At 42.2% G+C, this 13,847-nt stretch overlaps 2 long non-coding RNA genes across 2 annotated transcripts; both read left to right on the forward strand.

The window, feature by feature from the left end:
• The first annotated feature begins 1,079 nt into the window (after nucleotides 1-1,079).
• LOC146490459 (uncharacterized) lies at nucleotides 1,080-3,579 on the forward strand. The gene is made up of 2 exons (XR_014872731.1): nucleotides 1,080-1,211; nucleotides 3,455-3,579. It is a non-coding gene; the product is annotated as an uncharacterized LOC146490459 (long non-coding RNA).
• A 2,262-nt stretch (nucleotides 3,580-5,841) lies between these two features.
• Nucleotides 5,842-7,650, forward strand: LOC146490460 (uncharacterized). Its single transcript, XR_014872736.1, has 3 exons — nucleotides 5,842-5,899; nucleotides 6,906-7,000; nucleotides 7,111-7,650. It is a non-coding gene; the product is annotated as an uncharacterized LOC146490460 (long non-coding RNA).
• Nucleotides 7,651-13,847: the final 6,197 nt, after the last annotated feature.

Here is a 13,847-nt window from a genome sequence, read left to right on the forward strand (position 1 = left end):
TGAAATGTACAGCAAAACACATATCATTTATCAGAACATAACTTCTTACAACATGTATTTTCAGTTAGTTCGTCACAGAATGCATTTGCTGGTTTTTATGGGCAACTTAGACACTTGTATCAGAGTCTACATCATAGTCATCACTATCATCATTGTCATAGTTAACATCGTCTTCTGGCCTTGTTACGTCATGACACAAGCTCCTCATCTCAGGAGGGTAAATCATACCATTAGCATGCTAGATTCACTCCAAACCAACCATCAGCTGCACAACACACAACATAAGCCTAATATGTTATTAGCTATGAGTTTAATCCCCAGGTCTGTGCTTCTCACTTATTTAGGCCACACACACCCATTTTATTCAGTTTTCCTTTTTTCCCATCATCATAAAACATGTGACATGTTGTCAATGCACTTCACAAAAGAAGTTTGTTCTGATGTATTCAGAGTTGTGTATCTAGGTACAGGATTCACTCGCACATCAAAACAGGAAACTCAGTGTTTTAGAGTCTCCACTCTAACAAACTCCAACACATCTCATTCACTCGTGCTAAATTCAGTCACCTTTCCTCAATCTAAGAAACGATCAACTAAATTTGCATATCAGCTATTAACCCACTAAGATGACAGGACAACAGAAATGCATATTCAAAATGTTATCACAAAAATAGAATTTCCCTCATACAGTAAATTACTTGTGCTGCATCAATCAAGCAGAAAACATCTCCCAATTTACTGTATTAAACAACTAAAATTTATTGTCTGATCACTGGTTGGTCAAACCAGCATCTTTTTTCCCCACAAAAGTTAAACTGTTGTCCTGCAACCTAGAGAGTCAATTTTTTCAATTGGATAATTTCAGCATTTGATAACAAGTGTCTGTTAAATTCACACTATTTTAACACTGATGAGAGATAACAAGCTAATTTTCATTGCATGGGTGTTTGTGTTATTAGGCAGGTTTAATGCATGTCTGTGGAGCTGCATATCCAGCAGAGCATGTTCTTAAAGCTGCCTTTCCTACACATTTCTCTGCTATTATTTGATCATCTCTTAACTAATGTGCTATGAGTCCATTGATCTTTGCATCACACTAAGTGACCTGGACAAGATGGTAAACAGACTCGCATGCTTAAGATGTTGTCTAATCTTCATGAGTTCTCTTGTGTTTGGAAGTGTTAGTAGGGTTAATGCATGTTCTGCTTGTGGTGTTTGTAACAGTTGCTATTGTAATGCAGTGTATCACCACATGGCGGCGCTCCTGTCTCATGACTGGTGGGTCACCCCCTTTTTGGTTTCTTCTTCGCACTCCTCCTGTAATGGATGCTCCCGTGTGTACGCGGACTAGTGTGCTCTTTAGTAATGTGTGGTAGAGGTAGCACTTTTATTTTTGATATTGTAAATAAATGAGTACTTTTGGAAAGTCAGAAGCTGTTGCTCATTCGCTATCCACCTGCACACCTCCGCGGCTGGCTTCATCTCCACCGCACGTTACAACTGGCGCCCGAACCTTTTCCCCTTGGACTTCAGACGATTTTTGTATCCCGCCGAGGATTCTTCTCTTCTTGCACGTGAACTGTCTCGGAAATCCCCCCACTTTTGCGGACGCTCGACGTTTTCCCCAGCCATGGCCGCAGCCTCAGCTCAGGTGGGACCAGACTAATTCTGGATACCGCGGCGTGCCGCTGCTACCGCTTGGGAGAAGAAAAAGAAGGAGCTGACATCCCGCGATTTCAACGATATTTGCAGGCGGTGGAAGACCACCGACCCATCGCTTGACGCGCTCGCCTTACCGAGGGAGAGTACTCCGTGAGTGACTGTACGGTCCGTCGGACCGCCAACTCAGTGCTGTTGGACCGTTACGACATCGGCGGCGCTAAAGCTAAGGCTAATGCTGCAGTGACTTTGACTCAGGGTTTATTCAGAGGGTCGTGTTGTTTTGTGTAAAGCATTGAAGCATCAGAGTGTGCATGGACGCTCTCGGTCTGACTGATATATGCGCTTAGGTACTGTGGTGTGAACGCTCTTTTCACTTCGCCATAACTTTTGTGGGAGCGAGTTGTTTCCACACTTTTAAAATGGCGTCCCACGCAGACACGAGGAGTGAGGAGGATGGCTGCGACCCGGATGCTGAGGCGCCTGGCCTGACAAAGTACATCATCCCTCACTCTACACCTCTTTACCTCAATTTTGAAGTGGTAAACTTGGAAGCTGAGGTCGAGAAGCCACGAGTTTGCTTACAGGCTTCGCTGAAGTGTCTGGATCATGGAGCTACGGGAGAGCCGGGAGAGCGGCCATCTCCCCAACGAACCCCGCCGGTTCCCCGTAATGACCGCTGGTTGGACGGGTACCAGGTGGACTAACTGTTATCATATGGACGAACTTGAGGTTGACTGAGGGTTGGTTTCATGCAAGATGTATGTGATGTAATTATTCTGTTCGTAAGGGATGATTACCTGTTCTGTTCCACTGAACCCTCGTCACCACAGCCCGTGAGAGGCTTTTGGTTTGGTTTTCTGTTGTACTGATTTAAACAACGGGATGTGTTGTATTTTTGACTGTTTTTTCCCTTGTCTAGGACAATCTCAAGAGGATGAGTACCCAGTAACACTGACTGTTCTGTATTGTTTGCTTGAGTCACTAATTTTGTTTATTGATTGTATTGACTGTACCGATGCTGTATAACAATTCCTCCACAGCCTGCTTACTACCTAAAGTAGCTATGTATAGTGAAAGGGGGGTAGCGGGAGGAGGGTTACCTGTGTACGGCTGAGGACAGCCTTTTTTCTCACCAGGCTTGATCTGAAGTGAAATGTTTTGGTTAAACCTCTTTGATGCTGTCTTGTTGCATTGCTATTTTGAGTCATGATATGTAGATGTTTCTGTTTGCTCTACTTAATCCAGTTTTTATGGCTCTTTATTGCGTTAAGGTTCATTCTTGGCATTTACTTTAAAAAAGAAAAAAAGTGAAAAACTAAGAAAACTGATTTTCCACTGTACATATTCGTCTTATTTTCACCAATTTCATTTTTAAATGGTCTTTTGCACTGTGTGTGTGCACCGATCTTAGCTGTAACGTCTATGTATAGGGTACTGTTTAGGTGTGGTGTGTGCTTTTTTCAGCTGTGTACGGCTGAGGACAGCCTTTTCTCACCAGGGGGGACTATGTAACAGTTGCTATTGTAATGCAGTGTATCACCACATGGCGGCGCCTCCTGTCTCATGACTGGTGGGTCACCCCCTTTTTGTTTCTTCTTCGCACTCCTCCTGTAATGGATGCTCCCGTGTGTACGCGGACTAGTGTGCTCTTTAGTAATGTGTGGTAGAGGTAGCACTTTTATTTTTGATATTGTAAATAAATGAGTACTTTTTGGAAAGTCAGAAGCTGTTGCTCATTCGCTATCCACCTGCACACCTCCGCGGCTGGCTTCATCTCCACCGCACGTTACAGTGTGTGATTTTGTATGTTTCTTTTTGCAGTGTTTCAGACTCCTTCACAATTTTCCCACTTAAGCAGTCAGTTTTGTTTTTCCCAGGTTTGCTAACCCAAATTTTGATTTCCCACTTTAAACACCAGCATTCTCACTTACTCTCACTGTTGTCCTCTCCTACTTCAACAGTCCAATAGCAGGCAGTTCTCTTTCAGCTTTGTCCTGTGTTTCACTGTCTCTTCTTGCCATTTTCTCCATAGGTGGCAAATGTCAAACTCCAACAGTCTCCTCAGTTCTCCTCAAACGTTCTTTTCACATGCACAGTGAATTTGCAGCTTGTTGGGAACACAGTGCCATTCATCCAATCAGGCAGGATGATGGGTTTGCTCTTCTTCTCTGATGCTGTTTGTCCACACTGCTGCTGCTTGCTGGGACTCTTTTCTCAGGACTTTGCTGCTGTCTCTTTATCTGCCATGTTATTGCTCTTTGGAGCTGCATTCCTTGTCTTCAGGGAGGAGTGAGAGCTCGCTTGTGAGTTTGAGAGACACATGGAGCTGTAAATAGCTCCATGGAATCGATTATTATGTTCTTCCTGATATGGGTGAGTGTATAACGGGTGGTGCTGCAGATGCGGCTGCAGGAATGGGTGGTGGATTAATAAAAGGATTGCGAGGACTGCACAGTGTCTCGTCTGGTTTTACTAAACTGGCAGTTTAGTTCTGTTTTTCTGACTGTTTATCTTCTTTCTCTTGTTTTTTCTTTTCGTCTCGCCTAACTGCTTCTTTTAAAGAGCTTCCTTCAGATGTGTTAATGCTGAGGGGCTGCATTTCCCTTCCCAAGTGGGACATTTCGTTTTCTTAGAATTTCTCCATCTACAAACACTAATTTGTCCGGCGCCTGGACATTTTTTCTCTAGCCACTGCTCGTCAGCAGTGAGTTTGGTGGGCTGATTACCCATTATCACACAACTGCAGAGCCGTCTCTGGCACGAGACGTGGGGGTGGTTGCTGACACGCCCTTCTACTTCGTGCTACTCACGAAGCGGTGTCAGTTTTATGGGATGAAACCCAACCTTTCCCCTTTGTCACCAGTACTTGAGCTCCTTACAGTAAATAAAAAGACAGTAACAATGGAGGTAGTTCAGCAACTTATTGTGCTGTAAAAATCACTTACTTCCGACACACAGAAAACACAGACATTTACACACAGTCACGCAGATCCTTACAGCGGATCACTCCTAAACCCTTGCGGCGGGTGAGACCTTTTTGGACCCTTGCGGCGGGTTAGACCTTTTTGGACCCTTGCGGCGGGTTAGACCTGTTTAGACACTTGTGGCGGGTTAGACCTTCTTAGACCCTTGCAGTGGGTCAACCTTATTATACATTACAGTCCTTTCGGCGGATTAGTCCTATGTTCGTTTTACGCGAGTGTGATTGAGTAGATTCTTTACCTTTCCAAGATCTCTCCGTCTATGTTTGAGGTCTTTCACTGGATCCTAGCGTCGCGGACTACTGATAAGAACACCGGCCACTCCTTCCATGGAGGAGGCTGTCGGCAGACCTCGGTGTGGGGTCCCCACGATGACAGGATACAGCGTAGATCTCTGGTTTGGAGTCACAACAATCGAGTTGCTTTTTCCAAATCCGGCTCGGAGGACCAAGAAATGTTAGGAGAAAAACCTCAGGAAAGCAAAGAATCACGGGCCCAGAGTTAATTCATGTACATGGGCGATTCCTGAGTACGATCTGTCAACTATCAGAGTCGTGCAGAAATGCGCGCCGAGCATCTGCTCAAACTTTATTATATACTGTCTTATCTTGCATAACACTCATGGGTGGAGTACAAGTTAAGGAAAAAACACTTCTTATCTGGTGATTGCATACGAGGCTGCACAGGATGCAGCCTTGCAAGACAAAGAGGAACAAGTTGATTAACGATCTTGTAGTGGGTTAAAACAATACATGTGGGTGTTGTCTAAACTTGAGCAACTTCTTCATGTGGTCACTTTGTTCCAGTTAAAGAATTTGCTGACACGCTATGTACAGGCATTTCTGTGAAATTCAAATAAAGCTAAACATAAACAATTATAAAGGTAATAAGGTAAAATCTCTTAACAGTTTCCAATTTTCTTCACGTGATACATTTAATGAGCCGCTGAGTGAGTGAAATGTCCTGGTTGGTCGTCTATGGAAGAAATATAGTATCATCAGAATTCAACTATTTTTAGACATTGAATTTATAACACTGCATTTTTATCCTCCAAATTTCCCTGCAAAAATATTCTCCTGCAAAAATTCACCTGCAAAAATTCACCTGCAAAAAATTCACCATCAAATATTCACCTGCAAAAAATTCACCTGCAAAAATTCACCTGCAAAAAAATTACCTTCAAAAATTCACCTTTTTCAGGCAGTTTTGAATTTAGGAGCGGCAAGATGGCAGCGGCAAACCCTGGCGGTTATCCGGTAAGTGTATTGTTTTTTATCTTCAAGTTTGTCTTTTGAAACGTTAATTTTATTTAAATCCGTTGCTCACGTATAAAGTACACAGACGGGGTCTTTGCTCAACTCGTCTGAGGCGTGTCTCACTAAGCGTTACATGCTAGCATCTTGCTAACCGAGCTACCCTTTACATGCTGTGCTTTAGAAAATAGGATACTCGGTACAAAACCATACTCCGCAGATATTGATAGATAGACGAACACTGCAAATATAATGTTGGAAACGAGAACAGCCTTTGGTGAAGGGGTAAAATACACCATGAATAAAGCCATAGAGTGAATGGCTGTCATGGTTGCAGAACGGCCTGATTTAATGACAAGAATGGGGAAGAGTGAGGTGAAGTGAACTGAACCAAAGCCACAAAACACGGTCAGACAAGGCGGGAAAAGGGCAGTGATCTGTCTGTCAGTATGAAGTTGGTGTGTGCTTTGGTGAACAAAAACTCGAGACCAGTAGCAGGAAGATGGGAGACTCATGTTTCACTGGAATAGTGGTGAATTAAAACATCCTTTGTTGGGTGTAAATGCATCCATACAGGCGAGACAGAGGCAGACCAGACAGTGAAGAAAACAAGGCAAACATTAGAATAATTAAAACGGAAATATAGGATTAATATAACATACAATTAGGGAAAATGTAAGGAACACAATGTAAATGATATTGTAAAGTCATTAAAACAGCATACTCTGATTAAAAGAAACATGTAATTGGGTAGGATGATAATAATAATAATAATAATAATAATAATAATAATAATAATAATAATAATAATAATATTAAAATCATGTACAAGATGGGTATGTATACTTGTACCCAGAATTTAACAACGATAAAGTTGTAGCATGCCAGACCATCTTGACTGAATGTAACTTCGCTCCACACAAGTTTTATGGTAGACATATTCACATTGGTATCTAATAAATGATCAATTCTTATTTATAAATTGTTTCTGTCTTTGTGTTTGTTTCAGATCATGCAAGATGAAATGATTCAGTCAGCAAGACACTTGCTGCAGTTGCTGACATCATCCAACCGAACTGCTGCTGTGATGAATCAGAATACAAGGTTTACTTTAGCAAGACTTATGAGTTAATGCTACATTTAACTAAATTGTTATATATTTTTTGTGTCCAATATTGTCTCCATATGATTTTGTTTTTTGTAACATCTTGCAGAGAACAGAGTCAAGGTGGCCAGGGTACCAGCTTGGTCAACCCTGAAAGACCATCCGTTCATCAAGAAATGACCAGGTGAAAAAGTCATAAACTAAACACTCTGCATGAGCATGGAATTTAGGATGCAACTTTATATCTTACCTGCTCTACACTCAGGGCTTGAATTACAACAACAGTCAATCACATAAAAAAATATACTTTTGGTAGTTCTGTGTCTCTGTCTCTCTCCTCCAAATCCAAATGGCTGCTGGTACTGAACCGGGTTCTGGTTCTGCTGGAGGTTTCTTCTTGTTAAAGGGGAGTTTTTCCTCTGCACTGTCACTTCATGCTGCTCAGTGTGAGGGATTGTTGAGGTTGAGTCCATATGTCCTGGGAACAACTGCTGGGCAATGACACCATGCAATCCTCTGGGATTCCTTAGATAGAAAACCTGTGAACTGCACTTGTCCTTGGTCTTCACAGCTCACCTTTTTACTGTTTATTGAATCAAAATGCCCCAGTGACATGGATTCTACATTGTAACTAATGTGATGTTCTATAAAGTGGTTTTAATAAAAAAAGGCAAAAATTTGTTTGTTTCTTTATTCAATTTTTGAACAGTGATACTCAGTCAGTACATATTCAGTAAATGCTAATTATTTACACGGCAGTGCACTACAGGCATAAATCTAGACCCCTAGATAAAACATTATGGCATTATAGCAGTGACAACTCCTCCACAGTAGCAGGTGGGATTTTTCTTTTTAGAGGACGGCTCCTTTTATCTGTCACTACAGATGGTCTGTTTATGTTTTGATCAAGAGCCTTTTTTGGGGCAGCTGAAGAGGAGAAGTCTATCTTATGGCCAACCACTGACTGTATCTTGGTCATATTACCCAGCAAACCCCAGTATGCAGGTTCATCTGTAACAGTCCTTGTGCCACAGATCAACACTGTTTTTTTTTTTTTTTTTTTTTTTTTTTTTTTTTTTTCTTTTTCGCCTGTCCCATTTGGTTCTTTAGCCGTCAGAATTGTTGTCTGAAGACCAACAAGGATACCCAATGGATTTATTTTGCCAAATGGATCATCATGGCATTGCCGTATTGGTCCATTTGATCGACCTTTGTTTTTATTATTTATTTTATTTTCAGTTGTTACAGACGGGACAGACATGAGTGAGGGATAGGAAAGGGAGAAAGAAAGAGGAAGGAAAAGAAAAACAGAAGGGGAGAGGGACAGTGAGAAAGGGGGGAAGAAAAAATATCTCCGGGATCACCTGTTGAGAGAAAAAGAATAGAAAACAAGCAAAAAACAAAACAAAACAATGCAACATACTATACACAACACCATCGCATTAATCTAGCTAAGTGAAAACAGCAGTAAATACTAAATATTGAATGTTGTTGTGCAGCACGCAGGACAGACAGCGCACAATGTGCTTTGAAGTAGCAGCCAAGAAGGTGTGATTTAAGTCTACGAATAGTGAACACCCATGTGCACACCTGTGTGGATCGGCGCGCTTAGTATTCAAATGGTTTCCCCATGTAATGGTCTGCTAGAGGATGCAGAGAGCCATAGCCCCGTCCCCCAGGGCATGAGCAGGCATGGAGGAGAATCCAGGCCCCAGACTCTCAGAGGCCCCAGAGTGCAAGAGCCCAAGGAGGACCACCGTAGGGGCATCCGTGCCACCTTCATGGGAAGGGCTGAGGATCCCCAGATGAGGGGTCACCCAGTAGCCACCGGGCAGAAGCTAGAGGGGGCTGCACCGGCGTGCCCGCCGGCTCTGCCGGCGGCCAGCTGTGCCAGAGTGAACCGAGCCGCAGGCACAGAGGCCGGTAGGCCCGAGGGCCCCCCCGCGCCACGGAAGAGGGCCTGACCGAGCAGCAGGCGCCAGGCCCCGCCAAGTAGTCACCGGGAGTGAGCTGGTACATACCTGATCGCCCAGCCCCGGACACCAAGAACCCACAACGCACCGACCCCTGAGGGCATCAGTCACCGGCAGGGAGTGTGGTGAGGGGAGATAGGCCTCCACACTTTGGAGGGCCTTGGAGTTCCCAGAGAGGTGAAGTCTAAGACCCGACCTGACATATAGACACAGACGAACAGGCACACACAGACACAGACATGCATTCCCACCCTCATGCACACATAGACAAACACTCAGCACTCACCCAACGCAGAATAAACGTAAATGGACATGTACACACAATCACACTCCCCAAACATACTCTATACCCCCGGGTCCAGGTATCCTCACCCCCAGAGATGGAAACGGCACCCAGACCCAAGAGATGTTACCCTTCCTCCGGGGTGGAGGCAAGCCAGACCGCCCCAGGCTCCGCAGCAGCAGGGAGGCCAATCGGACAGCCAGCATCTCTTCCCAGCCCCCCCGCCCCGATGGCTAGCAGAGAACAGGGGTGTGTTAAGACCCCATACCTCCCTCCTCCCGCTCAAGTGTAGTGTTGCTGCGTGTTGCTCTAAAGTGTATTTAAAACAAGGGAGAGCATGGTGCTGCTGCCAGAGAGCAGCAGGTGTTAGCACGGCCCCTCCCGAGAACCCTCAATGTCTACAGATCAACACTGTTTGATTCTAACATTAAACAGAAGAGCAGTGACGTGGGTGCAGGTCTCCACGACTCCAGCCATACAGGTGCAGTGGGCGGCTTCAACCTTCCCTGTGATGCTCCACAGTGACCATGCCTGCAATGCTGGTTCATTCAGTCTTTGAGAGTGCAGTGCCTGAAACACACACAAAGTTAATTTAAAGACAAGAACTATGAGCCAAGGCCGACATAAATGTGTTTAATCTACTTTATCATAAATGTAACAAAGTGTTTAGAAAGTTAGCACATACATGTAATTTTTCATTTCTTTATGTGTCCATCTATAGAACGCTGCATGTTATAGTGTAAATCTGCCTGTTCTCTGTCAGAAACCTGCAGAAAATGAACCTAAAGTATGTAATGCAAGGATGTCATCACTTTAGAGATGGAGAAAGCATAAAGTGACAATTATGAATCACTTAATATGATAAAGAGGATTCTGCAGGTCATTAATCAATGTATAGAAATTAAAATAAATGTATTTTTAGTGACACAAGATACAAATATGGAAGCAAGATTGTTATCGCTCAGTTTGGAAATTGTGGGTAGCCTGCAAGGGCCTCAACTCTCCATTCCCACAATGTGGCAACAAATGGGCACAGCTGATCTTCAACAGTGGAACATCGGCCAGTTACTTCCAACTTTAACGCAGCTTGTAGTCTTGGAGAGCAGCACACCAAAACTGCATGCACAACTTCTGCTAACAGTGGAAACGGATTAAGAAATTCCATGCAAACAGATTCATAACCGAAGAATATTATTTTACAGATCAATTATTATATCAGCCACTGGCTGATCACAAACCCTGAGGGGTGTATACGAGAAGCAAAAGAAGCAGAGGGGAATATCCCATTTAAGTTTAGATAGTATTTGTAAAGATATTGACCATATACTTTTTCTGAAAGTGTGGATATAATGGATGGGGTAAGGTACTGACATGCTACAACTTTATAGTTGTTAGATTCTGGTACAAGTATACATACCCATCTTGTACATGATTTTAATATTATTATTATTATTATTGTTATTATTATTATTATTATCATCCTACCCAATTACATGTTTTCTTTTAATCAGAGTATGCTGTTTTAATGACTTTACAATATCATTTACATTGTGTTCCTTACATTTTCCCTAATTGTATGTTATATTAATCCTATATTTCCGTTTTAATATTTTAATGTTTGCCTTGTTTTCTTCACTGTCTGGTCTGCCTCTGTCTCGCCTGTATGGAACCATTTACACCTAAATGTCCCCAACAAAGGATGTTTTAATTCACCACTATTCCAGTGAAACATGAGTCTCCCATCTTCCTGCTACCGGTCTCGGGTTTTTGTTCACCAAAGCACACACCAACTTCATACTGACAGACAGATCACTGCCCTTTTCCCACCTTGTCTGACCGTGTTTTGTGGCTTTGGTTCAGTTCACTTCACCTCACTCTTCCCCATTCTTGTCATTAAATCAGGCCGTTCTGCAACCATGACAGCCATTCACTCTATGGCTTTATTCGTGGTGTATTTTACCCCTTCACCAAAGGCCGTTCTCGTTTCCAACATTATATTTGCAGTGTTCGTCTATCTATAAATATCTGCGGAGTATTTTTTTTAAACAAGTATCCTATTTTCTAAAGCACAGCATGTAAAGGGTAGCTCGGTTAGCAGGATGCTAGCATGTAACGCTTAGTGAGACACGCCTCAGACGAGTTGAGCAAAGACCCCGTCTGTGTACTTTATACGTGAGCAACGGATTTAAATAAAATTAACGTTTCAAAAGACAAACTTGAAGATAAAAAACAATACACTTACCGGAGAACCGCCAGGGTTTGCCGCTGCCATCTTGCCGCTCATAAATTCAAAACTGCCTCTGCAGACAGGCAGGGGAGGCGTGGAAATTGTCTTTGAGTTAGTCAAACGTTTTCCTTAGTTTGAGTAGATGATAAAATAAAATAAAAATAAATGGGATTTTAAGTAGGACTAGGTGTTCTGTAATGATCTCTATTTAGGAGAAAAACTTAATCACTCACCTGACACCAACAGTGTCATGTGATTAAGCATCGTAATTTAATTGGCTGAGAGCCGCTCGACTCGATCTAGTGCTGATTGCTCTGGCTTGGGTCATTCAAGTTCATCACTTTTGCAGTTGAATTTTTGCAGGTGAATTTTTTGCACGTGAATTTTTGCAGGTGAATTTTTTGCAGGGAAATTTGGAGGATAAAAATTCAGTTTTATAAATTCAATGTCTAAAAATACTTGAATTCTGATGATACTATATTTCTTCCATAGTCGTCTGTAGCCTGACAGTCCAGGATCAGGGTGATGGTCTATCTCAAATACAGACGATAAGCAGATAGGAGGAAGAAGTTGGAGTTGATTGGCTGAAAAGAAAACAAGTGATGTGGCAGAGATGATGGAGTGTTGTTCAGCAGTCACACTGAGGTCTGGTTTATCTTCTCAGGTGGTTTCCACAGTGACTTGGACTGCACAACAGGTTGATGAATTCAATGATGATCCCTGACATCTGATTGGTCCTGATCCAGATCCTGGATGTGTGAAAGGTTGAGCTCAGGGCTGCTGTGAATGCCCACAGCTGGAATATGCAGTTGTTTTAGTGAAAGCTTCATGGGACAAACACTAAACTGTTGTCTATGAAAAACGATGACTCTACACCTCATCTTTACTCAGTTTTATTGGACTCTCGGTGATGGGAAGAGTGTCTGTAATTGGTATGGAATGATATTATGGGATGTTGGTGAATGTATATCTTTGAAATACAAATTAAATGAACTGAACTGAACTCAGAGAAGTATATATGTAGTACATCAACAGTCCTGAAACATATAAGGACCTCCCAGGAGGCCTTGAGATTTGTAGGCTGTCAAATGTTGGATTAGAGTCAACACTAATGACTCTTTTGTCTTGTACATCCAAAATATAAACACATCTGTGTTCATAGGTCTCATAAATCCACAAGTGTTAAAGCCTTCAACCACAGAAGTATTTTTACTTTGTAAAAATTTGTCGGGTATAAAGATGTGAAAGTATCTAGCATTTGACAGGAAAATGAAAGGATTGGAGTTTGAGAAAACTATAGTTTGTGGGCAAAAATTGCTTCATAGAAAATTGAAGATATATATATATATATATATATATATATATATATATATATATATATATATATATATATATATATATATTTATATACATATATATATATATATATATATTTATATACATATATTAGGGGTGCAACTATACACAAAATTCACGATTCGGTTCGGTTCGGTTCCATACTTTGGTGTCACGGTTCGATATTTTTTCGATACAAAAAAATGTTCATGCTTTTTTAATTTGTCATTTATTAAAATTATAAATATATATTTTAAATTTAATGTTGATGAAACAAAGTAATAAAATAATGAATCTATCTGATCGAGAAATCACTCATCTTTGGAAAAGAGAGTTTATTACAGAGAAATGGCTCTTTCCAAAATAAAAGCTATACTATACGCTTCTTCTGGGCTATATTCTCAGCAGCATATTAAACATATCAGGTCCCCATAAGGAGAATCATGTGCTAACCGCTGTCTAAATGACCCGGGTAAAGATTGTAGCATGCGTGCTTGTTGTTTTTGTCTGCTTCCACTTGTCTTTGCACTAGGATGATGTCGGCGTAAATGTGCAGTCATATTCGTTGTGTTCCCACTAGTGCTGTCAGCGTTAATCTGAAATGAGGTTAACGCCACAACACGGCAAATCTCCGTTAACGAGCTACCTCGGATCGCCCGGTGCGTGCGGCTGGACGGCGACAACACGTTAACGAGCAAACTGAGCTAACGCAGTAGTTCCCACCCATGTAATTGAGCATTGCATGGCACATCCGACATACTGTTTTACTTTTGTCCATGACGCGCTTACCTTCAGGGTCATACTTCACACCAAAATAGTTCCAAAGGCCAGATCTGAATGAGGGTGGGGGAGGTTCAATTTGCCATGTTGCAACGAGCTTAGCTTCTGTCTTGCTAGCTTGCGCTGCGCTCAGTGGATCTGCACTCGACAGTGCAACCTAGGCGGAATAGTCGAACGCAGATCCACTGAGCTCTCAACACAGAAAGCATCGTCAGAAGAAAAGTTGATAAAATAAATTTAAAATTTTG

This window comes from Neolamprologus multifasciatus, unplaced genomic scaffold (genome assembly GCF_963576455.1).
Source record: "Neolamprologus multifasciatus unplaced genomic scaffold, fNeoMul1.2 chr03_unloc_4, whole genome shotgun sequence".
In the NCBI taxonomy this organism is placed as follows: domain Eukaryota; kingdom Metazoa; phylum Chordata; class Actinopteri; order Cichliformes; family Cichlidae; genus Neolamprologus; species Neolamprologus multifasciatus.